Source organism: Rhinoderma darwinii, unplaced genomic scaffold (genome assembly GCF_050947455.1).
Source record: "Rhinoderma darwinii isolate aRhiDar2 unplaced genomic scaffold, aRhiDar2.hap1 Scaffold_909, whole genome shotgun sequence".
Classification (NCBI taxonomy): Eukaryota; Metazoa; Chordata; class Amphibia; order Anura; family Rhinodermatidae; genus Rhinoderma; species Rhinoderma darwinii.
This window is the reverse complement of record NW_027464481.1, coordinates 53,428-79,088: the sequence shown is the minus strand read 5'-3', so window position 1 is coordinate 79,088 and position 25,661 is coordinate 53,428. Positions and strand designations below refer to the sequence as shown.

General features: G+C 47.6%; 6 non-coding genes and 2 pseudogenes across 6 annotated transcripts; all 8 read right to left on the bottom strand.

The window, feature by feature from the left end:
• Positions 1-3,896: 3,896 nt before the first annotated feature.
• On the bottom strand, positions 3,897-4,090 carry LOC142732472 (U2 spliceosomal RNA). The gene has a single exon (XR_012879656.1). It is a non-coding gene; the product is annotated as a U2 spliceosomal RNA (small nuclear RNA).
• Positions 4,091-10,929: 6,839 nt separating this feature from the next.
• LOC142732459 (U2 spliceosomal RNA) lies at positions 10,930-11,120 on the bottom strand. Its single transcript, XR_012879646.1, has one exon. It is a non-coding gene; the product is annotated as a U2 spliceosomal RNA (small nuclear RNA).
• A 1,286-nt stretch (positions 11,121-12,406) lies between these two features.
• LOC142732470 (U2 spliceosomal RNA) lies at positions 12,407-12,581 on the bottom strand (annotated as a pseudogene).
• A 5,559-nt stretch (positions 12,582-18,140) lies between these two features.
• Positions 18,141-18,242, bottom strand: LOC142732482 (U2 spliceosomal RNA; annotated as a pseudogene).
• A 1,286-nt stretch (positions 18,243-19,528) lies between these two features.
• On the bottom strand, positions 19,529-19,719 carry LOC142732458 (U2 spliceosomal RNA). Its single transcript, XR_012879645.1, has one exon. It is a non-coding gene; the product is annotated as a U2 spliceosomal RNA (small nuclear RNA).
• Positions 19,720-21,005: 1,286 nt separating this feature from the next.
• On the bottom strand, positions 21,006-21,196 carry LOC142732455 (U2 spliceosomal RNA). The gene has a single exon (XR_012879643.1). It is a non-coding gene; the product is annotated as a U2 spliceosomal RNA (small nuclear RNA).
• A 1,286-nt stretch (positions 21,197-22,482) lies between these two features.
• LOC142732454 (U2 spliceosomal RNA) lies at positions 22,483-22,673 on the bottom strand. Its single transcript, XR_012879642.1, has one exon. It is a non-coding gene; the product is annotated as a U2 spliceosomal RNA (small nuclear RNA).
• A 1,286-nt stretch (positions 22,674-23,959) lies between these two features.
• Positions 23,960-24,151, bottom strand: LOC142732474 (U2 spliceosomal RNA). Its single transcript, XR_012879658.1, has one exon. It is a non-coding gene; the product is annotated as a U2 spliceosomal RNA (small nuclear RNA).
• Positions 24,152-25,661: the final 1,510 nt, after the last annotated feature.

Here is a 25,661-nt window from a genome sequence, read left to right as displayed (position 1 = left end):
CTCGTGATTATCTCTAACCTCCACCTTAGACCTAAATATTATTTCTTTCCCTTTTTCTCGGAACCACTCCTTAATATCTTTTTTTGTTTTTTCCAAATCGTGTCTTACATCCATACCCAAATTTTTACATTGATGAAGGAACGTCATCCGCATGTTAAAGCGTGAATATTGCAATCTTTTCCTTCTCGCTCTTCTATATCCTATTTGTCTAAAAAACCCACCAATCTTTTTTTTCACCCATACCCACCATTCACACACATTAGAGAAAGAACTTTTCTTCCTAACCCAAAACCCATATTTTTTCCCAAACCTAGTTTTCACCCTTTCATCACTCAGAAAACTAACATTCATCTTCCATACCCCTCTACCATAAAAGAAATTATTTATGACAAAAACCCCCAACAAACACTCGTGATCTGAAAACCACACTCTCTCCTGCGAATAATCTACACATTTCATTGCTGAAGTAGAAAAAAAGAAAAAGTCCAGACGAGAATCCGTTCTTCCGTCATCGGCATGGTAAGTAAATGGACCTGGTTTCCTGGTGACAGCGTCCTGCAAAGCAAAGTCCTGCAACATTTTATTCCACAAAACTCCAGTGACATCCACATTAGACTCTGTGGACCCAGCTCGGGCCTGCTTCTCCAGGATACAGTTAATGTCACCAACAATAATTACAGGAACTTTACCATGAAGAAAAAATTTTAAAGAATCAAAAAGTGCCAACCTATCAGTTTTCACAGCATGGCCATAGATATTAATTAGCCTAAACTGCCATCCCTTATAGGATAGTAACACACAGACACATCTTCCTTCTTGTATAATTTGAGTCTGTTTGATGACAAACTCATTATTTTTAAAAAGAATACCAATTCCATCATTCCTATTTGTGGAAGAAAAAGACCAAATTGCTTCCCCAAACTTCCATTCTTCTTTCCTAGGCATTTTTGACAAACCACATTCTTGTACGCAAACAATGTCACTGCCCTTAGAGGCCAAAAAGTCCAGGACTGCAGCACGCTTGTGAGCAGAGGAGAACACCCGTACATTTTGTGAGACAATTTTTAATCTCAAAGACATGCGGGCATAGTATGGTTAGTGCAATGGAAAGCCATGAGATAACCAGAACATATCACGTCCCAGGGAAATACATCGCTCTTTCCAAATTTGCCACATTGACTTCACTGAGGAAACCTTCCCCAGGAGAGCTGGGTACTTCTGAAGCCACCTCAGATGACTTAGGGCTAGAACTGGAGTCACTATCCAGCAAAGAAAAAGGATTTGCATGAGCAGAATCTTCCAATAAGCCTATCTTAAGTCTCTTCACCGCCTTTCCAGACTTCCCCCTTTTTGAGACAACTTTATGGAAGATTTCCGCACTAGTGGCACTAGGCATCCTGGCCTCCTTCTCGTCCTCCTCCGATATTGACCACTCCACTTTTGCTGAATCGTCCATTTTTGACTCTGGGCTAGAAAAGGACAAAATTTGCATACTTGCACCATTATCAGGGTATGCACACCCACTAGGTGGCGCTGTGTCTTTACCTTCCATAGGTATAACCCCAGGTGTCTCATCAACAGTTGGCTCTGCAGGAGGGACCACACCCAACTCCATGCTGTCAGTATGTGAGGTTAGAACCTCTCCTAATCCAGCTTTCCCAGGGTCCTGAGAAGCAGCCACAGAAACACTGCCAGCTGGCTCTGAAATTACCTCAGAAGAGGCAGCAAGGGAACATGTTGTTCTCACCTGTCTGCCCCATGTTCTTCTCTCTTGTCCTAAGAAAGGAAACACCTTTGGACATTTCCTACAAGTATGACCCGGCAAACCACAAATGTCACACCTGGATGGGGAAATGCATGCACTAGCCTCATGTCCTGTTTCCTTGCAATTTCTGCAAACTTTGCCTTTGCATGCATCTTTGGTATGCCCGTAGGAAAAACATGATCTACAAAAGCATGGCATATCTTGGTAGTACAGATATCCCTTATTCCCACCAATGGAAAAATTAGCAGGAGGATTCATCACTCCTCCAATACAGCTGGAGTCAGGTTTCAGCCTGACCCAGTACTTGATATCACCATTAAAGACTCCCCATAGGTTCTTCTGCTCCACACCTCCTCTAACATGGGTACAGTAATGAGCTAAAAAAGCCCTGACCAGCCTTCTATCCAGAAATGGGTTATACATATGAATTGTTATACATTTCTCCACTGTAGAAAAAAGAGGTTGCACTTCAATGGATGTTAAAGCCTCATGCATGTGTTTTTCCTTTAGCAACTGAAAAACGTTTAAACAGTAGGCGGCCTCAAAAAAGGATACATCGTATGTAGCAATATTGCTGAAAGCTTGGATACAGAATACCTCTACCAACTTAACTCCAGCCAGGTCCAGAAGGATGTTCTCAATGATATGTCCAGTATCAACTTCGTCTCTCCTCTGCTCATTCACCACGAAACGGATAGTGTTACGCACAGCTGCCATCTTGAAATGGAATGCCCAACGGCACGATGATCGCTCCCAAAAACGTCGGATAGGACTCCACGAAAGACCGAACCCCCGGCCCAGACCAGGCAATAAACCTGATCTGAGCCAAAAGGCCGAGAAGCGATAACCCGAGCGGCCCTTGCCTTGCCCGAGCCTGTCCCATACTGCTGTTCACCCCTTGCAGCGATTCAGCCTACTCCTAGGCAATTCCATGGGGCCCTGCAGGCTCACACACATTTACAGCTACTAAGCGGGAGGTGAATAAAGGCCGGAGAGGAAGCCAGACAGGATTTGCTTCTTTTGCTTGCACCACAATGCAGTGCTGAAAGAGGAGGAATCTACATAAAAACGCCTTCCTGGCAACGCCCAAATGCCCTCCTGCCATGCAGATAAACACTGGCAGCGGCAGCAAGTGCATGCCCACAGCCACCCCTTGTTCCTTCACACCTTGTATCAGCTTTAATCCAGTCCTGTGCTGCCTGCTGAGCAGCACTGAACAACACTGCCTGGGCCCAGGCTTTTATCTCTGAGGCAGGCCCCATTATGATGTCAGAAAGCTGGCTCTGGAATCCTGAGGGCTCCACTATGACACGTGCAAAGTTCCGTCTGAACTTTATATAAGACTGTGAGGCTCAGTCAGTCACTCAGTGTTGCCTGAGAGGGCAACACTGCAACAGCCGGCCGCCAGGCTGTCTTTTTTTTGCACATTTATTTGCCTCCAGGAGGCCACAAGAGGGAGACAAGGGACTGCAAAATGGAAAATAGGCATCCACCAACTTTACAGACAACTTCTCTTTGCTCCTACAACCTCCATCCTTGCACAGTTTGTTATTCTTCCAGGTAACATAGTAACAAATCCAAATTGCTGCTCTCTTTGTAGGCAAGCAAGGGTTTGTTGCAACTGCAATTCTTACTTCTTCTTGAAATGTAGGGACGACAGTACATTCCATCACATCCACCTAGTGTACACAGGTAGGTCCATTGTGGCGGGTAGGCGGCTGGCTGCTTTAATGGCTGTTTGCTGTTCCCCTACTCCACTCCACTCCACTATTTGACTGTGGTGCTGCATCAATCAGTGGCTGGCTCAGGTGCAGCTCTTTAACTTACCTAGGAGGGAGGGAGGGAGGGAGGGCGGAGAGAAGACAAGGAAGGTGAATGAGCTGTTCCAATGTGAAATGCCGGAAACACAGAAACACAGAAGACACACACACACACACACACAACAAGAGGTGGCAATGTATTCATTAATTGCATTTAATAAATGAGCTCATTATCACACATGACTGTACAAATGCATTGTCCAACAGGTGTTGAAATAATGGGATTAAAAGGGGAGATCCCTTCAGAAAGACAGAAACAATGGCAAAGAGAAAAAACACTTTTGGAATCTGATTTTAGTCAACACATAAGGGAAGGGTGCACCGGTCCTGGAAATACTGCAATACCAGGTCAATGCGTGGAGTGGACAGAGCAAGCTCTATTTCCATCTCCCTGTTCTAAAAATCCATTTAATATATGGTCCCCAGATAGGGGACGTATCAGATATTAAACTGATAAGAACAGATAAAAGGTTTCAACAAAGTTTTTTATTGGCAAAAATAATATATTTTACAGACTTTTTTTAAGAATTGAAACCACAAGATAAAATCAATGGCATAATACATAAATATTCATACATTTAAATGAATACAAAAGAATAATAATAAGACCAGTAATACAGATGTTATAATAAAAGTACAGAACAATAGCAGGATAAAATTTGTACAGGGCATAAAAGACATAAAAGAATAAAACCATTTTTATTTACAATGTTATGGTATTCCACATTTGCAAACACCACATGGATGTTGCTTCTTTTACCCCTAGCTGCTTTTTGTCCCTAAGATAATAAATATACATTTCACTTAGGGCATATTTCACACAATTTTTAACGTCAATAAAATCATGTTTAAAAAGCAGAATGTTCCTAACCTTCCAGATGGCATTCTTAAAACAGTTTAAAATGATCCAACAGACCATTTGCTGTTTAAAACTTGGGCAGTTAAAAAGACCATAAAACACGTATTCAAATTTAAGATCTTTAAGACCGCAGGCCCATTTCAGCAATGGGCCTACCTTCCTCCAAACCTCCTGTGCATATGGGCAGTTCCAAAACAGGTGCATTACCGTCTCGTCGTCACCACACCTGTCTCTCGGGCACTTGGCTCTCGCCACCAGTCCTCGCCTATGCTGGAATTCACGGGTAGGGAGGCACTGGTGAACGATTGCCCAGGCAAGGTCCCTGTGCACATTTGCCATAAATTTCCCGAAAACGTTCCGCCACACCACCTTGGACCTTGCCTGTGAGAAATTTGAAACTGCCAGTGTATCTTCCTGCCGCCTACAGGAGAGTGACACTTTTTTCTGGTCCCCCAATATGTCAGGCCCCAATTCTTGGAGACCTAGGAGCCTGACAGTTTTTTCGAGCACCGCATATTGTTTTGGGGGACACAGAAGCACAGGAGAATTCAAAGGGACACGAAACCATCGTTTAAAAATCATGCCCGTAGCGTACTTTAAAAAGTAGCTAAAAATACCATCAGAATTATACATTTTAAAACAGAAGCAAAAGTATTTAATGTAAAAGAAGTTAAAAAGGTTAGGAACATCTCTCCCGCCATTGTCCTTACATCTGTACATAAAATCACGTTTTAGTTTTTCCATTTTGGAACCCCATAAAAACATAAAACAGATCCTGGTCACTTTTTTAATATATAAAATTGTTGGAGGGAAAACCATAGCTACATAGAGCATTATAGGTAATAAAACAGATTTAATTATTAAAACTTTTCCCTCCATGGTGAGATTTCTCAAATTCCACATTAAAACCTTTTTTTCCATTTTGGCAATTACTGAATCCCAATTGGGTCTCCCATCGTTTTCTTGATTAAAAACAATTCCTAAAATTTTTATCTGATCCTGCTGCATGTTAACTCCTGGTGTCACAGAGGAATCCCATACACCAGTATAAAAACAGTCACACTTATCAACGTTTAATTTAAAACCAGAGGCTTCACAAAAAAAGCCGGTGTTCCTCAATGCCCTTCTCATAGAAGCGGCGTCTGGGCATAGGACGGTGGCGTCATCCATATAGCCCAGGATTTTTACCTGGTTCCCCCTTCCTCCAGGTATGGGCACGCCTCTGATGACTTTATCATCTCTTATTAGGGTGAACAGAGGTTCTATGGCACAAATAAAAAGGAGCGGAGACAACGGGCACCCCTGTTTCACCCCTGATAAAAGAGGAACACCTTTAGTTAAAAATCCGTTGATAGAAATTTGGCTAAAACAGGATCGATATAAAAGCTTAATACGTGTTAAAATAATTTCAGGAACAGCCATCTTTTTAAGAACCATAAAAAGATATTCATGGGAGACCCGGTCAAAAGCCTTCTCGAAATCTAAGGATAAAATAGCAAGACTTTGACCCCTTTCTTTAAAATACCAAATGATGTCACGTAAAATATTCAGGGACTCAGTAATTGACCTCCCAGGTACCCCACATACCTGGTTTGGATGGATTAATTTATGAATAAAAGGTTTAAAACGGATTGTTATTAGTTTAGCTAAAATTTTACAATCAACGTTTAAAAGAGTAATAGGACGCCAGTTTTTTAACTGGTCCTTCTCACCTTTTTTAAAAATTAAGGACACAATCCCCCTCCTCCAGGAAGGGGGCAGCTCTTCAGCAATAAAAACTTCCTTATACAATAAAAACATGTCATTCTTTAAAATTTCCCAAAAAGCATGATAAAATTCGATGGGCAGACCATCTTCCCCAGGAGCTTTCCCATTAGAAAAACTTTTAAAAGCAAATAAAAGTTCCTCCAAGGTAATATTACGGGATAAAACTTCCTGGTCTAAAATATCTAGCTTGGCATCAAGGGAATTAAGAACATGTTCTAAAAAGGAAGGATCAATATTTTTCTTGTTAAAAAGAGATTGGTAGAAATTAAAAGCAGAATTTAAAATGCCGACCATAGTGGTTTCTCCTTCAAGGTTTAAAATGACATCTCGTTTATCCATTACCTTTTTGAAGAAGAACCGGGAACACTTCTCGCCATCCTCGAGGTGCTTTACATGTGAATTAAAAATTATTTGTTTCCCTTTCTCTTCTATGGCATGTTTTATTTCAGCTTTAAGATTTAAGATATCATCATCAACATCCATACCAATCTCCTTCAATTTAAAAAGTACATGTAAACGTTTATTAAGAACATAAAACCATTGTTTTTTCTCTTTTGCTTTCTTCTTACCTGCTCGAATAAAAAAAGCTCTGATTTTGGGTTTAATGCCCTCCCACCAGTGTAGCATAGGCTGACTGGGCGCTCTATGGGACTGCCAACACTGGTAGGTCCGCACAAACTCCTCTTTAATGATGGGGTCCTCCAGGAGCGTGGTGTTTAGTCTCCAGGGACCCCTACAAGCTTTTTGCTCCCCCTCTAGCTCCAAGTGCACCGAAAGGAGCTTGTGATCAGATAAAATATTTGTTAAAAGCAAACATTTTTTGGGAATAAAACTGTTAGAAGTGAAAATAAAATCAATTCTGGAGCTCACTCTTCCATTGGACCAGGTGGGGCCTGGGTCTGCAGGCAAGAGTTCCCTCCAGCAATCTTTCAATTTAAAATCACCAATAAAATTCTTGAGCAGGTAAGAAGTACGGTCAATTTTTCGATTAAAATCCCCACCCTGCCGGTGTTCTCCATCTCGTACACAGTTAAAATCACCACCCACCAGCAGGGGGGTAGACCCAACACAAAACAATGGTAAAATTTCTAATAGTTCTGCCCTCTCCTGTTTGGAAGGAGGGGCATAAACGTTTAAAACACGAATTAAAATTCCATTAAAAAGCAAATGTATTAAAATAGCTCTGCCGGGCATGATTTCAGTCACTGTTTGGATGGAGATAAAACGACCTCGGCAGAGCAATCCAACCCCCGCAGAGCGACAGTCATTTCCACCAGACCAGACTGAGGGGCCTAGTTTCCAGTCCATCTTTAGATCTTCATATTCCAAGTCATTAGGGATTCCACATTCCTGAAGCAGGCAAAGGTCAAAGTCCACAGTCTCTAAAAATGAAAATAAAGCAGTCCTGCGAACAGGGCTCTTTAGGGACCTCACATTTAGTGAGGCGACTTTGATAGGAACCAACATAGTCTCAGTTTAAGTCAGAGTCCGAACCAGAAGAGTCGTACTCGGAGATCAGCTGCGAATCTGGACCCCCTTTTTGAGGGGTCAACAAATCTTTAATGTTGGTAGGGTCAGAGCCAGATACGTGGGCGGCTCCAACCCCCACACTGCTTTCATCGGAACTCCGGTAGGCAGCTTTCCTCCGAACTCCGGACTCCTCCTCCTCTCGCTGTCTCTTAGCAGAATGGCTCCTATCCATCTCCTCGAAGTCGCTCTCACCCATCTCTGGCCCCTGGCTGAAGATATCGCTGATGTCTCTACTTGGCAGCTGCACAGGGGCCTGTGAGGTCCCATCACTTTTGGCAACATTTGCCTGCTTACGGGGAGCCTTCATCGCAAGCCCCTCTACAACCGCAGTGGAGGAACTTTGCTCTGGCCCCCCTGTTGACCGGTAATGGTCAAAACGAGGCTCCAATCCAGCATGTTTGGGGGTTTTCTTAATGGAGCCCTCGTTTGACACAGAGTGTCTCCGCTCCATGCCCACACTCTTGGGACAGGCGTCAGGTCTTACCGCAGAACCTACGGAAGCACGACGCCTGTCGCTAACCACTGCCTCAACAGGGTCCACCGCAGGCGGAGCAGAGGACCCGTCTGCAGAGGTGCCGGTCAACTTATGTCCAGCAGAGTCAGAATTCCTCCTGCTCTGCCTGGACCCAGTGGAATCCCTGTGGCCGTCCCTCGAGGCTGACATCGGTGGGCCCCCCGATGGAGCTGTGAAGGATTTTGGCCTGGACCCCTCAGTCGTCAATACTCGTTTTGGGGCATTACCAGCGGCGTCTGCACATGTTGCAAACTGCCGCTCTGGCCCTGGTCTGGGTGGCCCAGACTTCGCTCTGCGGGGGCAGTCTTTAAAAGCATGCCCAGTCATGCCGCACAGATTGCACAATACCTCGGAACTGCATTTTGCCGCCACGTGTCCAACCTGGCCACACCTGTTACACTGCACCACATGGGGCCGGTCACAATGTTCTCTGGTGTGGCCATATCTCAAGCAGTTCCGGCAGGCTATTGGCATCTGGGGGTAAAATAAGAATCCTCGATTCTTCCCAATGGCAAAGTTCTGGGGTGGGTGGTGAAAGCCTCCAATGCCATTGGGATCCTGGCGGAACTTCACCCAATACTTTCTTTTCCCATTCCAGAAGCTCTGGGTATTCAAGATCTTGTGTGAGAAGCGGACCTCCCTGCAGTAACGACTGAGGAAGGTTTCAATGTCACACTCTGGGACAAATGGACTGAACATACATATCACGAGCGGGACCTCTTCCTCCCCGTAGAGGAATAAAAAGTTCAGTCCATTTAGCCGCTCCTCACTCTGGCCCGCATCAGATAGTTTCTTGTGCATATTCTCGCAGCATGCCGCGGCCGTAAAGGAGATGGTGTACCGACCGCGGCTTTCCTGGTCATTGAGACACAGGATGTCCGCCCGCTTGAGCCCCAGGAAGTCCAGCAGAATCACCTCCACAATGAAGCGAAGGTTCTTCCGCTGACGATGGCCTTCTTCCACCTCGATGCGGACGGACTGGCGCAACCGGGTGTCCCCGGATGCGAAACCAAATGTGAATGGCATTTTCAGTGCCTGGGGGCTAAGCCTGTCCCTTATAGCAGCAAGGGCTCAGATTCCACAATTAAGTGAAACCCTCCCCCAAGGCCAAGGATTAGGGTACCCCAGACACCTACGATGCCCGACAAAACGCCCTTGGAACGCTCGTTTAATGACGCCTCAAGGCCGGTTGACCTCTTGGAAAAGGCGCGATCGCCACTCGTTGTCCGGGGGCTAAGCCCACTCCCCAAATAGCAGCAAGGGGGTGAAGTCTCTCTGTGAAAAGAGACGATCCCCCAAGGCCAAGGAGCAGGGTACCCCGGACACCTCCCAACAAAACCAGATGCAGAAATACTACACCCGATCTTGCCAAAAGGCCGAGAAGCGATAACCCGAGCGGCCCTTGCCTTGCCCGAGCCTGTCCCATACTGCTGTTCACCCCTTGCAGCGATTCAGCCTACTCCTAGGCAATTCCATGGGGCCCTGCAGGCTCACACACATTTACAGCTACTAAGCGGGAGGTGAATAAAGGCCGGAGAGGAAGCCAGACAGGATTTGCTTCTTTTGCTTGCACCACAATGCAGTGCTGAAAGAGGAGGAATCTACATAAAAACGCCTTCCTGGCAACGCCCAAATGCCCTCCTGCCATGCAGATAAACACTGGCAGCGGCAGCAAGTGCATGCCCACAGCCACCCCTTGTTCCTTCACACCTTGTATCAGCTTTAATCCAGTCCTGTGCTGCCTGCTGAGCAGCACTGAACAACACTGCCTGGGCCCAGGCTTTTATCTCTGAGGCAGGCCCCATTATGATGTCAGAAAGCTGGCTCTGGAATCCTGAGGGCTCCACTATGACACGTGCAAAGTTCCGTCTGAACTTTATATAAGACTGTGAGGCTCAGTCAGTCACTCAGTGTTGCCTGAGAGGGCAACACTGCAACAGCCGGCCGCCAGGCTGTCTTTTTTTTGCACATTTATTTGCCTCCAGGAGGCCACAAGAGGGAGACAAGGGACTGCAAAATGGAAAATAGGCATCCACCAACTTTACAGACAACTTCTCTTTGCTCCTACAACCTCCATCCTTGCACAGTTTGTTATTCTTCCAGGTAACATAGTAACAAATCCAAATTGCTGCTCTCTTTGTAGGCAAGCAAGGGTTTGTTGCAACTGCAATTCTTACTTCTTCTTGAAATGTAGGGACGACAGTACATTCCATCACATCCACCTAGTGTACACAGGTAGGTCCATTGTGGCGGGTAGGCGGCTGGCTGCTTTAATGGCTGTTTGCTGTTCCCCTACTCCACTCCACTCCACTATTTGACTGTGGTGCTGCATCAATCAGTGGCTGGCTCAGGTGCAGCTCTTTAACTTACCTAGGAGGGAGGGAGGGAGGGAGGGCGGAGAGAAGACAAGGAAGGTGAATGAGCTGTTCCAATGTGAAATGCCGGAAACACAGAAACACAGAAGACACACACACACACACACACAACAAGAGGTGGCAATGTATTCATTAATTGCATTTAATAAATGAGCTCATTATCACACATGACTGTACAAATGCATTGTCCAACAGGTGTTGAAATAATGGGATTAAAAGGGGAGATCCCTTCAGAAAGACAGAAACAATGGCAAAGAGAAAAAACACTTTTGGAATCTGATTTTAGTCAACACATAAGGGAAGGGTGCACCGGTCCTGGAAATACTGCAATACCAGGTCAATGCGTGGAGTGGACAGAGCAAGCTCTATTTCCATCTCCCTGTTCTAAAAATCCATTTAATATATGGTCCCCAGATAGGGGACGTATCAGATATTAAACTGATAAGAACAGATACTACACTTGATCTTAGCCAAAAGGCCGAGAAGCGATAACCCGAGCGGCCCTTGCCTTGCCCGAGCCTGTCCCATACTGCTGTTCACCCCTTGCAGCGATTCAGCCTACTCCTAGGCAATTCCATGGGGCCCTGCAGGCTCACACACATTTACAGCTACTAAGCGGGAGGTGAATAAAGGCCGGAGAGGAAGCCAGACAGGATTTGCTTCTTTTGCTTGCACCACAATGCAGTGCTGAAAGAGGAGGAATCTACATAAAAACGCCTTCCTGGCAACGCCCAAATGCCCTCCTGCCATGCAGATAAACACTGGCAGCGGCAGCAAGTGCATGCCCACAGCCACCCCTTGTTCCTTCACACCTTGTATCAGCTTTAATCCAGTCCTGTGCTGCCTGCTGAGCAGCACTGAACAACACTGCCTGGGCCCAGGCTTTTATCTCTGAGGCAGGCCCCATTATGATGTCAGAAAGCTGGCTCTGGAATCCTGAGGGCTCCACTATGACACGTGCAAAGTTCCGTCTGAACTTTATATAAGACTGTGAGGCTCAGTCAGTCACTCAGTGTTGCCTGAGAGGGCAACACTGCAACAGCCGGCCGCCAGGCTGTCTTTTTTTTGCACATTTATTTGCCTCCAGGAGGCCACAAGAGGGAGACAAGGGACTGCAAAATGGAAAATAGGCATCCACCAACTTTACAGACAACTTCTCTTTGCTCCTACAACCTCCATCCTTGCACAGTTTGTTATTCTTCCAGGTAACATAGTAACAAATCCAAATTGCTGCTCTCTTTGTAGGCAAGCAAGGGTTTGTTGCAACTGCAATTCTTACTTCTTCTTGAAATGTAGGGACGACAGTACATTCCATCACATCCACCTAGTGTACACAGGTAGGTCCATTGTGGCGGGTAGGCGGCTGGCTGCTTTAATGGCTGTTTGCTGTTCCCCTACTCCACTCCACTCCACTATTTGACTGTGGTGCTGCATCAATCAGTGGCTGGCTCAGGTGCAGCTCTTTAACTTACCTAGGAGGGAGGGAGGGAGGGAGGGCGGAGAGAAGACAAGGAAGGTGAATGAGCTGTTCCAATGTGAAATGCCGGAAACACAGAAACACAGAAGACACACACACACACACACACAACAAGAGGTGGCAATGTATTCATTAATTGCATTTAATAAATGAGCTCATTATCACACATGACTGTACAAATGCATTGTCCAACAGGTGTTGAAATAATGGGATTAAAAGGGGAGATCCCTTCAGAAAGACAGAAACAATGGCAAAGAGAAAAAACACTTTTGGAATCTGATTTTAGTCAACACATAAGGGAAGGGTGCACCGGTCCTGGAAATACTGCAATACCAGGTCAATGCGTGGAGTGGACAGAGCAAGCTCTATTTCCATCTCCCTGTTCTAAAAATCCATTTAATATATGGTCCCCAGATAGGGGACGTATCAGATATTAAACTGATAAGAACAGATTTTTTGATTGAAAAATGCTTTATTGACAATCAATCGTCATCATACAAACATTACTGCGACGCAGCGCGAGCCATGAAGCAGCAAATAATAAATAATAACAGTCGTCAAACATAACATGACAGTATAATACACAGTACAGGCTAGCCTATGCTATACATTACACCACATGCTACACTAACATTCTTGCATTCACTAAAGCCAAACAACAAAGCATTACAGACAAGTGATGGGATAGGGGAGTGGGTAGGAGGGGATAGGGAAGCGGGAAATCACAGGCCCGAAGCTTTATTGAAAGACAACACACAAGAAGGGAGAGTGGGGGGAAGGGGAGTATCAGTCCTCTTCCTCATCGACGTCCGGGCTGTCCCAGGTGGAATAGTCTCTGAGCAGGCTGTGGATCAGCCTGCGGCAGTCCTGGACGGACACACTCTCTCTCCGCAAAATCAGACGATTCCTGGCGAACCATATAGCGTCCTTAAAACAGTTCATAAGGCGCCAGGCTGCCTGGATTGCTCCATCCGTGGTATTCCCAGGAAATAGTCCATAAAGTACCGAGCGGTACGACAGTCTGTTCCTGGGAACTGAGTCCTTGAGTTCGTGTTCCAAGGCTTTCAACAGACCCTGTGCAAAGGGGCACTGCCAGAAAATGTGCAAAGATGTTTCCTCCGTGAAGGGGCACCTGGGGCAGTACCGGGTCTTGCACAGGTTGCGGGCATGCATGAATGACCTAAGAGGCAGTCCTCCCTGGATGGCCATCCATGAAATGTCCTTGTGCCCGTTGGTCAACCTGCCAGATGACACGTTAGTCCAAACAGTCTCCAACGTGTCGGCATGAAGCCCTGGAACAAACTCCAGTGAGTCCTTTGCTCTGATGTGCTTGTGGATCGTCTTAGGTTTCCACAAGTCGGGCTTAAGACCCTCCAGTTGATGCTCCCTCACAAACCGGACGACATCTCCGTAGAACCAGGGAGCGTGCCAGTTGTAAGGGAAGGAGCTGTCCCACTTATCCCAGCCAAAACCTCGCCAGAGGGGAAGGAGGAAGTAGCGGGACATGGCCTTGCCCGCAGAGCCGTTTGCTGTCCTCAGAGTCCTACGAACACAGTCACATACAAAAGCGATCCGCAGCAGAGTGGGAATGTCGGGTATACCCTTCCCACCTTTGCGGGGCTCCTTGTACATAACAGTCCGCTTTACTCTGTCCATTTTCGAGCCCCAGATGAAGCGAAACACAGTCCTGGTAATGGCCCTCGAGACCGTTGCAAGAGGGGGCCATGCCTGTGCAGTGTATTGTAGCACAGGCAAGACTTCGTTACGCAGGACCATTGCTTTGCCCTCAATAGTGAGTTGTCTGAGGCTCCACAGTCCGATCCTTTGGTTGACTTTGGCCAAGCGTTCTTCCCACGACTTTAGGGCTGCACCTTCCTTACCGAACCAGACTCCCAGAATTTTGATGAAGTCCGGCTTGATAGTAAACGGGAAGGAGGCAGGAGAAGGCAGGTACCACTTTCCGAAGAGCATGGCTTCCGACTTCCCGCAGTTGACTTTTGCCCCTGAAGCGCGTCCGAACTCCTCACAGGTCTGGACGAGTGCAGTCACCGAACTCTGGTCAGCGCAGAAGACGGTCACGTCGTCCATGTACAGCGAGCATTTGACCTCGAAGTGTCCTGGACCTGGTGCGGTGATCCCTCTGATCTCTCCATTCTGCCGGATAGCCTCTGCGAAGAGCTCTATAACACAAACAAAAAGGAGAGGTGAAAGAGGACAGCCTTGTCTAACCCCCGACGATACAGGAAAGGGGTCAGTCTTCCAGCCGTTCACCAGCACCGAGCTGTAAATGTCGCAATACATCAGGTTAACATACAAACAGAACAACCTGCCAAGCCGCAGCCTACGCAGAGCCTTACCCATGAATTCGTGAGAGACCCGGTCAAAAGCCTTCTCCTGATCCAGACTGACCAGGGCCGCGTGTGTACGGCGGCTTTGCATGTAATGCACCGTGTCCCTCACCAGGGCAAGACTGTCGGCCACCCTACGGCCAGGAATGCCGCAGGTTTGGTCCGATCCGATGATCTGTCCGATGACAACCTTCAGTCTGTTGGTCAATACTTTGGCGAGGATCTTGTAGTCCACGTTCAGGAGAGAGATGGGACGCCAGTTTTTCAGGTCACATCTCTCCCCCTTCCGCTTATACAAGATCGTGATCATGCCTTCTCTCAAGGACGGTGGCATTCTACCCTCCACCACCATCTCCTCATAGAGCTCCAGCAGGTCCGGACAGATCAAGTCCCCCAGCGCTACATAGAGCTCTGCTGGGAGACCATCACTGCCCGGGGTCCTGCCGGGTCTGAAGGATTTAGCGGCAGAGAGCAGTTCCTCCACCGTCAGGGGTACGTCCATAGCCTCCGTACCTGCAGGATCAAGATGATTAGTGATACCTGACAGGAATTTATCGGCGGCTTCGGGGTCAGTGGTTTTCCGGGAGTAGAGGCTTCGGTAGTAGTCTGTGACGACTCCCATCACCTCCTTCTTCCCAGAATGCATGTTTCCGGTCTCATCTCGGAGTTCCTTCAGGGGCGTGTGGCCGGCATGGAGTTTCCTGAAAAAGAACGAGTTACATTTCTCACCCTTCTCCAGGTTCTCCACCTTGGAACGAAAGACAATTCGCTTGGATTCCTCCTCAAAGTGCCTTTTCAGGCCCTTTTTGGCTTCCTCCAGCTCCTTCCTGACGTCCCAGCCGCATTGAAGGAGGTCTTGCAGGGATCGCAGCTGACGCTGCATCTCTCTGAAGTCTCTCTTCCTCTCACACGCCTGTTGACGACTTTTTGCCTGAAAGAAACAACGAAATTCAACTTTAACATATTCCCACCAGTCACAGGTTTTGTCAAAGAAAACTTTATCATTCCTCCAAACAATATAGGCGTCTCTAAGTTCCGCCAGTACCTCTTCTCTTTCCAGCAGGGCACAATTCAGCTTCCAGGAGCCAGGGCCGGGAGGAAAACCGTGGCCGATGGCACCCTGGAAGAGAATGGCCCTGTGGTCAGAGAAGAAGCAGGGGACCATGGAGTGCCCATGCTGCTTGACTGCCCGGGAGGTGAACACAAAGTCAATCCGAGAACGAAGTGAGCCATCGGGTCGGCTCCATGAATAGTTCACAGAGCCGATCCCCATGGAGCCCACAACGTCCTGCAAGGATGCTTCGGTTACCATCTCGATAAGCAGTTTGGAACTGACATCCAGCTTGATTGAAGTGCCGGAACTTCGTCCATCCTCTTCGATGGGGCAGTTGAAGTCCCCGGCCATCACCACTGCCCTAGTGGTGGCGAGCTGGGTCCGCAGGGTCTGGAATAGTTCCAGGCGCTCAGCCTTCATAGGGGGAGCGTACACGTTGATGAGCCTAATCGGCTCTCCCGCCCAGGAACCGTCTACGACCAACAAGCGGCCGCAGACGAGCTCCTGGACAGAGTCAACAGTAAATACGCTTCCCCTAATCAGGATGGCAACCCCTGCAGACTTACAGTCGCCCCCACCAGACCAGTAGGACGGGCCATGGGTCCACTGCCTGGCCAGATGATGGTATGACCTGGAAGAGGGGAGAGTACATTCCTGCAGCATAAATACATCACTCGACTGCTTGGAAAGAAAAGTTAGCACCATCTGACATCTAGTCCTATCTCTAACACTCCTCACATTGAGGCCAAAGATGTTAAGTTTAGCAGCCATGGGGGAGAATAAAGAAGGTTAGTGCAAACGATACACCTTAGTTACCAGTCCGGTCGGGCGGATCCTCCTCTCCTGGCGGGTCCGAAAGATCCAGCAGGCCCTCTGACAAAAATTGTTCCAGGATTGTAGCCACCTGGATGTCTGTTGTGAAGTCGATGACCTCAGGTTCAGACACGAGTTCCTCCACCATCTGCTCCATTTCCTCCTGCTGCGCAAGGGAATCTTCGCAGATTTCCACGACTTGTCGCTTTGAGGACTCAGCAGCTGGGCTGTCCCTCACCTTTCTCTTCCTCTGGATGGCACCTGAGGAGACAAGAGGGGGAAAATCCTCCAGGGAGAGGACTCCAGCAGCTGGAGGGGAAGATGTTAGTGCTGCTGGAGCTGGGGAGAAGGGAGGCTGGGTTGGGAGAGGTGCAGGTGACAGGACCACTGAGATGGGTGGGTAGGAGAAGGTGAGAGCCTCAGTGGGGGTGACAGGGGTTGGGGACGGGGGGGTGGGGAGGGCCGGGCGAGGGAGGGTGGGAAGGGTAGGGCGAGGGAGGGCCGGGAGACGGGGGGGAGGGACTGTCGTCTTCTTACCATCCTTCTTATTCCCGGTCTTCTGCGCCGCTGGAGCTCTGGCTGGGGCGGGGTTCCCTCTGGCCGGAGCTTTCGCCGCTACAGTTGCCCAGGATCGATCCCTCTTCGGGCAGTCCTTGTAGGAGTGGGCTGCTTGTCCGCAGAGGTTGCACATTGTCCGTTTCGGGCAGTCTTTGGTCTCGTGTCCTGTTACCCGGCAGTTCTTGCAGGCGTCCTCCTTGCAGTCCTTCACCGAATGACCCTTCTTGCTGCATCTCCTGCAGATCTGCGGCATGTCCGGGTAGTAGATGAGGCCGTAGGAGTTGCCCAGCGAGAATGACTGGGGCAGGTGTTGGAGGCCGTCTTCCGCGCTGGAATCCTTGTTCAGTCGGACGATTACCGACCACTTGCCAGTCCAGAAGCCGAGTCCGTTCAGGATGTGGGTGGGTTCCCTCACCACTGTGCAGAACCGCTTCAGGAGCGTGGTGATGTCTTTGCCGGGGGTGTGTGGGTTCCGCATTGAGACCGTCACCCGCCTTTCCTCTCTTTGGACAGGGCAGTTGCCCACAAAGCGAGAGAAAGGGGATTCAGGCCTCGCCGCTTTCACCATCTCCCAGTACCTTCTGCAGATGTTGATCGAAGCGAAGGTCACGAAGAACATCCCGGTCATGAAGGCCTGGATGCTGATGGTCTCCGGCTTAGCGAAGCCCTGGTCCAGGAGCATCTTCTGGCAGAACACTTCTTCCGTCATGTCCGGCACTCTCCCGTCCACCTCCTTCAGCTTCAGGGCCACCGTCTGCTTCATCCAGGGCTCCAGGGTTGGAGCAGCCTGGTTCGGCTTCCTGGTGGCCTGTTGGCTTGAGGAGGCTTCAGGAGGAGATGTCCTGGCCTGGGCCGGCTCACCTGGTCCATCAGCCTTCTTCTTCTGGGTGGCAGGGTTGCTGGTTGAGGCCATGGCTTCTTCCAGCTGTTCCTGTCGCTTGGGGAGGATCTTCGATAGCTCTTTCCCGAAGGGGGCGGAGCTATGCAAATCTTCTCCTTGCTGGCCGAGGTTCTTCCACGAAATTTCTTCCGCAGCGGTTCCTCGTCGAGCTTCTTCTGCGGCCGAGCTTCTTCAAAGATCCCCTTCAGCAGCGGCTCTTCTCCGAAGGTCTCTGTCGCAGTTCTCCTTCTTCTTCCCGGCAGCGATCTCCCGGAGCTTCTTCCCCGATGGCGGCTTCTCCCTTCTGGATCGTCGTCTTCGCTGGTTCTTCTCCGCAGTTCGTCGCCGGCTTCGTCTGGAACGCTCTTGGATCGCTAAGCTAGTGTTTATAGCCCCCAGTGGTTCTCCGAGCTATCTATCCTTACAAGGACTGATAAGAACAGATACTACACTTGATCTTAGCCAAAAGGCCGAGAAGCGATAACCCGAGCGGCCCTTGCCTTGCCCGAGCCTGTCCCATACTGCTGTTCACCCCTTGCAGCGATTCAGCCTACTCCTAGGCAATTCCATGGGGCCCTGCAGGCTCACACACATTTACAGCTACTAAGCGGGAGGTGAATAAAGGCCGGAGAGGAAGCCAGACAGGATTTGCTTCTTTTGCTTGCACCACAATGCAGTGCTGAAAGAGGAGGAATCTACATAAAAACGCCTTCCTGGCAACGCCCAAATGCCCTCCTGCCATGCAGATAAACACTGGCAGCGGCAGCAAGTGCATGCCCACAGCCACCCCTTGTTCCTTCACACCTTGTATCAGCTTTAATCCAGTCCTGTGCTGCCTGCTGAGCAGCACTGAACAACACTGCCTGGGCCCAGGCTTTTATCTCTGAGGCAGGCCCCATTATGATGTCAGAAAGCTGGCTCTGGAATCCTGAGGGCTCCACTATGACACGTGCAAAGTTCCGTCTGAACTTTATATAAGACTGTGAGGCTCAGTCAGTCACTCAGTGTTGCCTGAGAGGGCAACACTGCAACAGCCGGCCGCCAGGCTGTCTTTTTTTTGCACATTTATTTGCCTCCAGGAGGCCACAAGAGGGAGACAAGGGACTGCAAAATGGAAAATAGGCATCCACCAACTTTACAGACAACTTCTCTTTGCTCCTACAACCTCCATCCTTGCACAGTTTGTTATTCTTCCAGGTAACATAGTAACAAATCCAAATTGCTGCTCTCTTTGTAGGCAAGCAAGGGTTTGTTGCAACTGCAATTCTTACTTCTTCTTGAAATGTAGGGACGACAGTACATTCCATCACATCCACCTAGTGTACACAGGTAGGTCCATTGTGGCGGGTAGGCGGCTGGCTGCTTTAATGGCTGTTTGCTGTTCCCCTACTCCACTCCACTCCACTATTTGACTGTGGTGCTGCATCAATCAGTGGCTGGCTCAGGTGCAGCTCTTTAACTTACCTAGGAGGGAGGGAGGGAGGGAGGGCGGAGAGAAGACAAGGAAGGTGAATGAGCTGTTCCAATGTGAAATGCCGGAAACACAGAAACACAGAAGACACACACACACACACACACAACAAGAGGTGGCAATGTATTCATTAATTGCATTTAATAAATGAGCTCATTATCACACATGACTGTACAAATGCATTGTCCAACAGGTGTTGAAATAATGGGATTAAAAGGGGAGATCCCTTCAGAAAGACAGAAACAATGGCAAAGAGAAAAAACACTTTTGGAATCTGATTTTAGTCAACACATAAGGGAAGGGTGCACCGGTCCTGGAAATACTGCAATACCAGGTCAATGCGTGGAGTGGACAGAGCAAGCTCTATTTCCATCTCCCTGTTCTAAAAATCCATTTAATATATGGTCCCCAGATAGGGGACGTATCAGATATTAAACTGATAAGAACAGATACTACACTTGATCTTAGCCAAAAGGCCGAGAAGCGATAACCCGAGCGGCCCTTGCCTTGCCCGAGCCTGTCCCATACTGCTGTTCACCCCTTGCAGCGATTCAGCCTACTCCTAGGCAATTCCATGGGGCCCTGCAGGCTCACACACATTTACAGCTACTAAGCGGGAGGTGAATAAAGGCCGGAGAGGAAGCCAGACAGGATTTGCTTCTTTTGCTTGCACCACAATGCAGTGCTGAAAGAGGAGGAATCTACATAAAAACGCCTTCCTGGCAACGCCCAAATGCCCTCCTGCCATGCAGATAAACACTGGCAGCGGCAGCAAGTGCATGCCCACAGCCACCCCTTGTTCCTTCACACCTTGTATCAGCTTTAATCCAGTCCTGTGCTGCCTGCTGAGCAGCACTGAACAACACTGCCTGGGCCCAGGCTTTTATCTCTGAGGCAGGCCCCATTATGATGTCAGAAAGCTGGCTCTGGAATCCTGAGGGCTCCACTATGACACGTGCAAAGTTCCGTCTGAACTTTATATAAGACTGTGAGGCTCAGTCAGTCACTCAGTGTTGCCTGAGAGGGCAACACTGCAACAGCCGGCCGCCAGGCTGTCTTTTTTTTGCACATTTATTTGCCTCCAGGAGGCCACAAGAGGGAGACAAGGGACTGCAAAATGGAAAATAGGCATCCACCAACTTTACAGACAACTTCTCTTTGCTCCTACAACCTCCATCCTTGCACAGTTTGTTATTCTTCCAGGTAACATAGTAACAAATCCAAATTGCTGCTCTCTTTGTAGGCAAGCAAGGGTTTGTTGCAACTGCAATTCTTACTTCTTCTTGAAATGTAGGGACGACAGTACATTCCATCACATCCACCTAGTGTACACAGGTAGGTCCATTGTGGCGGGTAGGCGGCTGGCTGCTTTAATGGCTGTTTGCTGTTCCCCTACTCCACTCCACTCCACTATTTGACTGTGGTGCTGCATCAATCAGTGGCTGGCTCAGGTGCAGCTCTTTAACTTACCTAGGAGGGAGGGAGGGAGGGAGGGCGGAGAGAAGACAAGGAAGGTGAATGAGCTGTTCCAATGTGAAATGCCGGAAACACAGAAACACAGAAGACACACACACACACACACACAACAAGAGGTGGCAATGTATTCATTAATTGCATTTAATAAATGAGCTCATTATCACACATGACTGTACAAATGCATTGTCCAACAGGTGTTGAAATAATGGGATTAAAAGGGGAGATCCCTTCAGAAAGACAGAAACAATGGCAAAGAGAAAAAACACTTTTGGAATCTGATTTTAGTCAACACATAAGGGAAGGGTGCACCGGTCCTGGAAATACTGCAATACCAGGTCAATGCGTGGAGTGGACAGAGCAAGCTCTATTTCCATCTCCCTGTTCTAAAAATCCATTTAATATATGGTCCCCAGATAGGGGACGTATCAGATATTAAACTGATAAGAACAGATACTACACTTGATCTTAGCCAAAAGGCCGAGAAGCGATAACCCGAGCGGCCCTTGCCTTGCCCGAGCCTGTCCCATACTGCTGTTCACCCCTTGCAGCGATTCAGCCTACTCCTAGGCAATTCCATGGGGCCCTGCAGGCTCACACACATTTACAGCTACTAAGCGGGAGGTGAATAAAGGCCGGAGAGGAAGCCAGACAGGATTTGCTTCTTTTGCTTGCACCACAATGCAGTGCTGAAAGAGGAGGAATCTACATAAAAACGCCTTCCTGGCAACGCCCAAATGCCCTCCTGCCATGCAGATAAACACTGGCAGCGGCAGCAAGTGCATGCCCACAGCCACCCCTTGTTCCTTCACACCTTGTATCAGCTTTAATCCAGTCCTGTGCTGCCTGCTGAGCAGCACTGAACAACACTGCCTGGGCCCAGGCTTTTATCTCTGAGGCAGGCCCCATTATGATGTCAGAAAGCTGGCTCTGGAATCCTGAGGGCTCCACTATGACACGTGCAAAGTTCCGTCTGAACTTTATATAAGACTGTGAGGCTCAGTCAGTCACTCAGTGTTGCCTGAGAGGGCAACACTGCAACAGCCGGCCGCCAGGCTGTCTTTTTTTTGCACATTTATTTGCCTCCAGGAGGCCACAAGAGGGAGACAAGGGACTGCAAAATGGAAAATAGGCATCCACCAACTTTACAGACAACTTCTCTTTGCTCCTACAACCTCCATCCTTGCACAGTTTGTTATTCTTCCAGGTAACATAGTAACAAATCCAAATTGCTGCTCTCTTTGTAGGCAAGCAAGGGTTTGTTGCAACTGCAATTCTTACTTCTTCTTGAAATGTAGGGACGACAGTACATTCCATCACATCCACCTAGTGTACACAGGTAGGTCCATTGTGGCGGGTAGGCGGCTGGCTGCTTTAATGGCTGTTTGCTGTTCCCCTACTCCACTCCACTCCACTATTTGACTGTGGTGCTGCATCAATCAGTGGCTGGCTCAGGTGCAGCTCTTTAACTTACCTAGGAGGGAGGGAGGGAGGGAGGGCGGAGAGAAGACAAGGAAGGTGAATGAGCTGTTCCAATGTGAAATGCCGGAAACACAGAAACACAGAAGACACACACACACACACACACAACAAGAGGTGGCAATGTATTCATTAATTGCATTTAATAAATGAGCTCATTATCACACATGACTGTACAAATGCATTGTCCAACAGGTGTTGAAATAATGGGATTAAAAGGGGAGATCCCTTCAGAAAGACAGAAACAATGGCAAAGAGAAAAAACACTTTTGGAATCTGATTTTAGTCAACACATAAGGGAAGGGTGCACCGGTCCTGGAAATACTGCAATACCAGGTCAATGCGTGGAGTGGACAGAGCAAGCTCTATTTCCATCTCCCTGTTCTAAAAATCCATTTAATATATGGTCCCCAGATAGGGGACGTATCAGATATTAAACTGATAAGAACAGATACTACACTTGATCTTAGCCAAAAGGCCGAGAAGCGATAACCCGAGCGGCCCTTGCCTTGCCCGAGCCTGTCCCATACTGCTGTTCACCCCTTGCAGCGATTCAGCCTACTCCTAGGCAATTCCATGGGGCCCTGCAGGCTCACACACATTTACAGCTACTAAGCGGGAGGTGAATAAAGGCCGGAGAGGAAGCCAGACAGGATTTGCTTCTTTTGCTTGCACCACAATGCAGTGCTGAAAGAGGAGGAATCTACATAAAAACGCCTTCCTGGCAACGCCCAAATGCCCTCCTGCCATGCAGATAAACACTGGCAGCGGCAGCAAGTGCATGCCCACAGCCACCCCTTGTTCCTTCACACCTTGTATCAGCTTTAATCCAGTCCTGTGCTGCCTGCTGAGCAGCACTGAACAACACTGCCTGGGCCCAGGCTTTTATCTCTGAGGCAGGCCCCATTATGATGTCAGAAAGCTGGCTCTGGAATCCTGAGGGCTCCACTATGACACGTGCAAAGTTCCGTCTGAACTTTATATAAGACTGTGAGGCTCAGTCAGTCACTCAGTGTTGCCTGAGAGGGCAACACTGCAACAGCCGGCCGCCAGGCTGTCTTTTTTTTGCACATTTATTTGCCTCCAGGAGGCCACAAGAGGGAGACAAGGGACTGCAAAATGGAAAATAGGCATCCACCAACTTTACAGACAACTTCTCTTTGCTCCTACAACCTCCATCCTTGCACAGTTTGTTATTCTTCCAGGTAACATAGTAACAAATCCAAATTGCTGCTCTCTTTGTAGGCAAGCAAGGGTTTGTTGCAACTGCAATTCTTACTTCTTCTTGAAATGTAGGGACGACAGTACATTCCATCACATCCACCTAGTGTACACAGGTAGGTCCATTGTGGCGGGTAGGCGGCTGGCTGCTTTAATGGCTGTTTGCTGTTCCCCTACTCCACTCCACTCCACTATTTGACTGTGGTGCTGCATCAATCAGTGGCTGGCTCAGGTGCAGCTCTTTAACTTACCTAGGAGGGAGGGAGGGAGGGAGGGCGGAGAGAAGACAAGGAAGGTGAATGAGCTGTTCCAATGTGAAATGCCGGAAACACAGAAACACAGAAGACACACACACACACACACACAACAAGAGGTGGCAATGTATTCATTAATTGCATTTAATAAATGAGCTCATTATCACACATGACTGTACAAATGCATTGTCCAACAGGTGTTGAAATAATGGGATTAAAAGGGGAGATCCCTTCAGAAAGACAGAAACAATGGCAAAGAGAAAAAACACTTTTGGAATCTGATTTTAGTCAACACATAAGGGAAGGGTGCACCGGTCCTGGAAATACTGCAATACCAGGTCAATGCGTGGAGTGGACAGAGCAAGCTCTATTTCCATCTCCCTGTTCTAAAAATCCATTTAATATATGGTCCCCAGATAGGGGACGTATCAGATATTAAACTGATAAGAACAGATAAGGTTTCAACAAAGTTTTTTATTGGCAAAAATAATATATTTTACAGACTTTTTTTAAAATTGAAACCACAAGATAAAATCAACAGCATAATACATGAATATTCATACATTTAAATGAATACAAAAGTAATAATAATAAGACCAGTAATACAGATGTTATAATAAAAGTACAGAACAATAGCAGGATAAAATTTATACAGGGCATAAAAGACATAAAAGAATAAAACCATTTTTATTTACAATGTTATGGTATTCCACATTTGCAAACACCACATGGATGTTGCTTCTTTTACCCCTAGCTGCTTTTTGTCCCTAAGATAATAAATATACATTTCACTTAGGGCATATTTCACACAATTTTTAACGTCAATAAAATCATGTTTAAAAAGCAGAATGTTCCTAACCTTCCAGATGGCATTCTTAAAACAGTTTAAAATGATCCAACAGACCATTTGCTGTTTAAAACTTGGGCAGTTAAAAAGACCATAAAACACGTATTCAAATTTAAGATCTTTAAGACCGCAGGCCCATTTCAGCAATGGGCCTACCTTCCTCCAAACCTCCTGTGCATATGGGCAGTTCCAAAACAGGTGCATTACCGTCTCGTCGTCACCACACCTGTCTCTCGGGCACTTGGCTCTCGCCACCAGTCCTCGCCTATGCTGGAATTCACGAGTAGGGAGGCACTGGTGAACGATTGCCCAGGCAAGGTCCTTGTGCACATTTGCCATAAATTTCCCGAAAACGTTCCGCCACACCACCTTGGACCTTGCCTGTGAGAAATTTGAAACTGCCAGTGTATCCTCCTGCCGCCTACAGGAGAGTGACACTTTTTTCTGGTCCCCCAATATGTCAGGCTCCAATTCTTGGAGACCTAGGAGCCTGACAGTTTTTTCGAGCACCGCATATTGTTTTGGGGGACACAGAAGCACAGGAGAATTCAAAGGGACACGAAACCATCGTTTAAAAATCATGCCCGTAGCGTACTTTAAAAAGTAGCTAAAAATACCATCAGAATTATACATTTTAAAACAGAAGCAAAAGTATTTAATGTAAAAGAAGTTAAAAAGGTTAGGAACATCTCTCCCGCCATTGTCCTTACATCTGTACATAAAATCACGTTTTAGTTTTTCCATTTTGGAACCCCATAAAAACATAAAACAGATCCTGGTCACTTTTTTAATATATAAAATTGTTGGAGGGAAAACCATAGCTACATAAAGCATTATGGGTAATAAAACAGATTTAATTATTAAAACTTTTCCCTCCATGGTGAGATTTCTCAAATTCCACATTAAAACCTTTTTTTCCATTTTGGCAATTACTGAATCCCAATTGGGTCTCCCATCGTTTTCTTGATTAAAAACAATTCCTAAAATTTTTATCTGATCCTGCTGCATGTTAACTCCTGGTGTCACAGAGGAATCCCATACACCAGTATAAAAACAGTCACACTTATCAACGTTTAATTTAAAACTAGAGGCTTCACAAAAAAAGCCGGTGCTCCTCAATGCCCGTCTCATAGAAGCGGCGTCTGGGCATAGGACG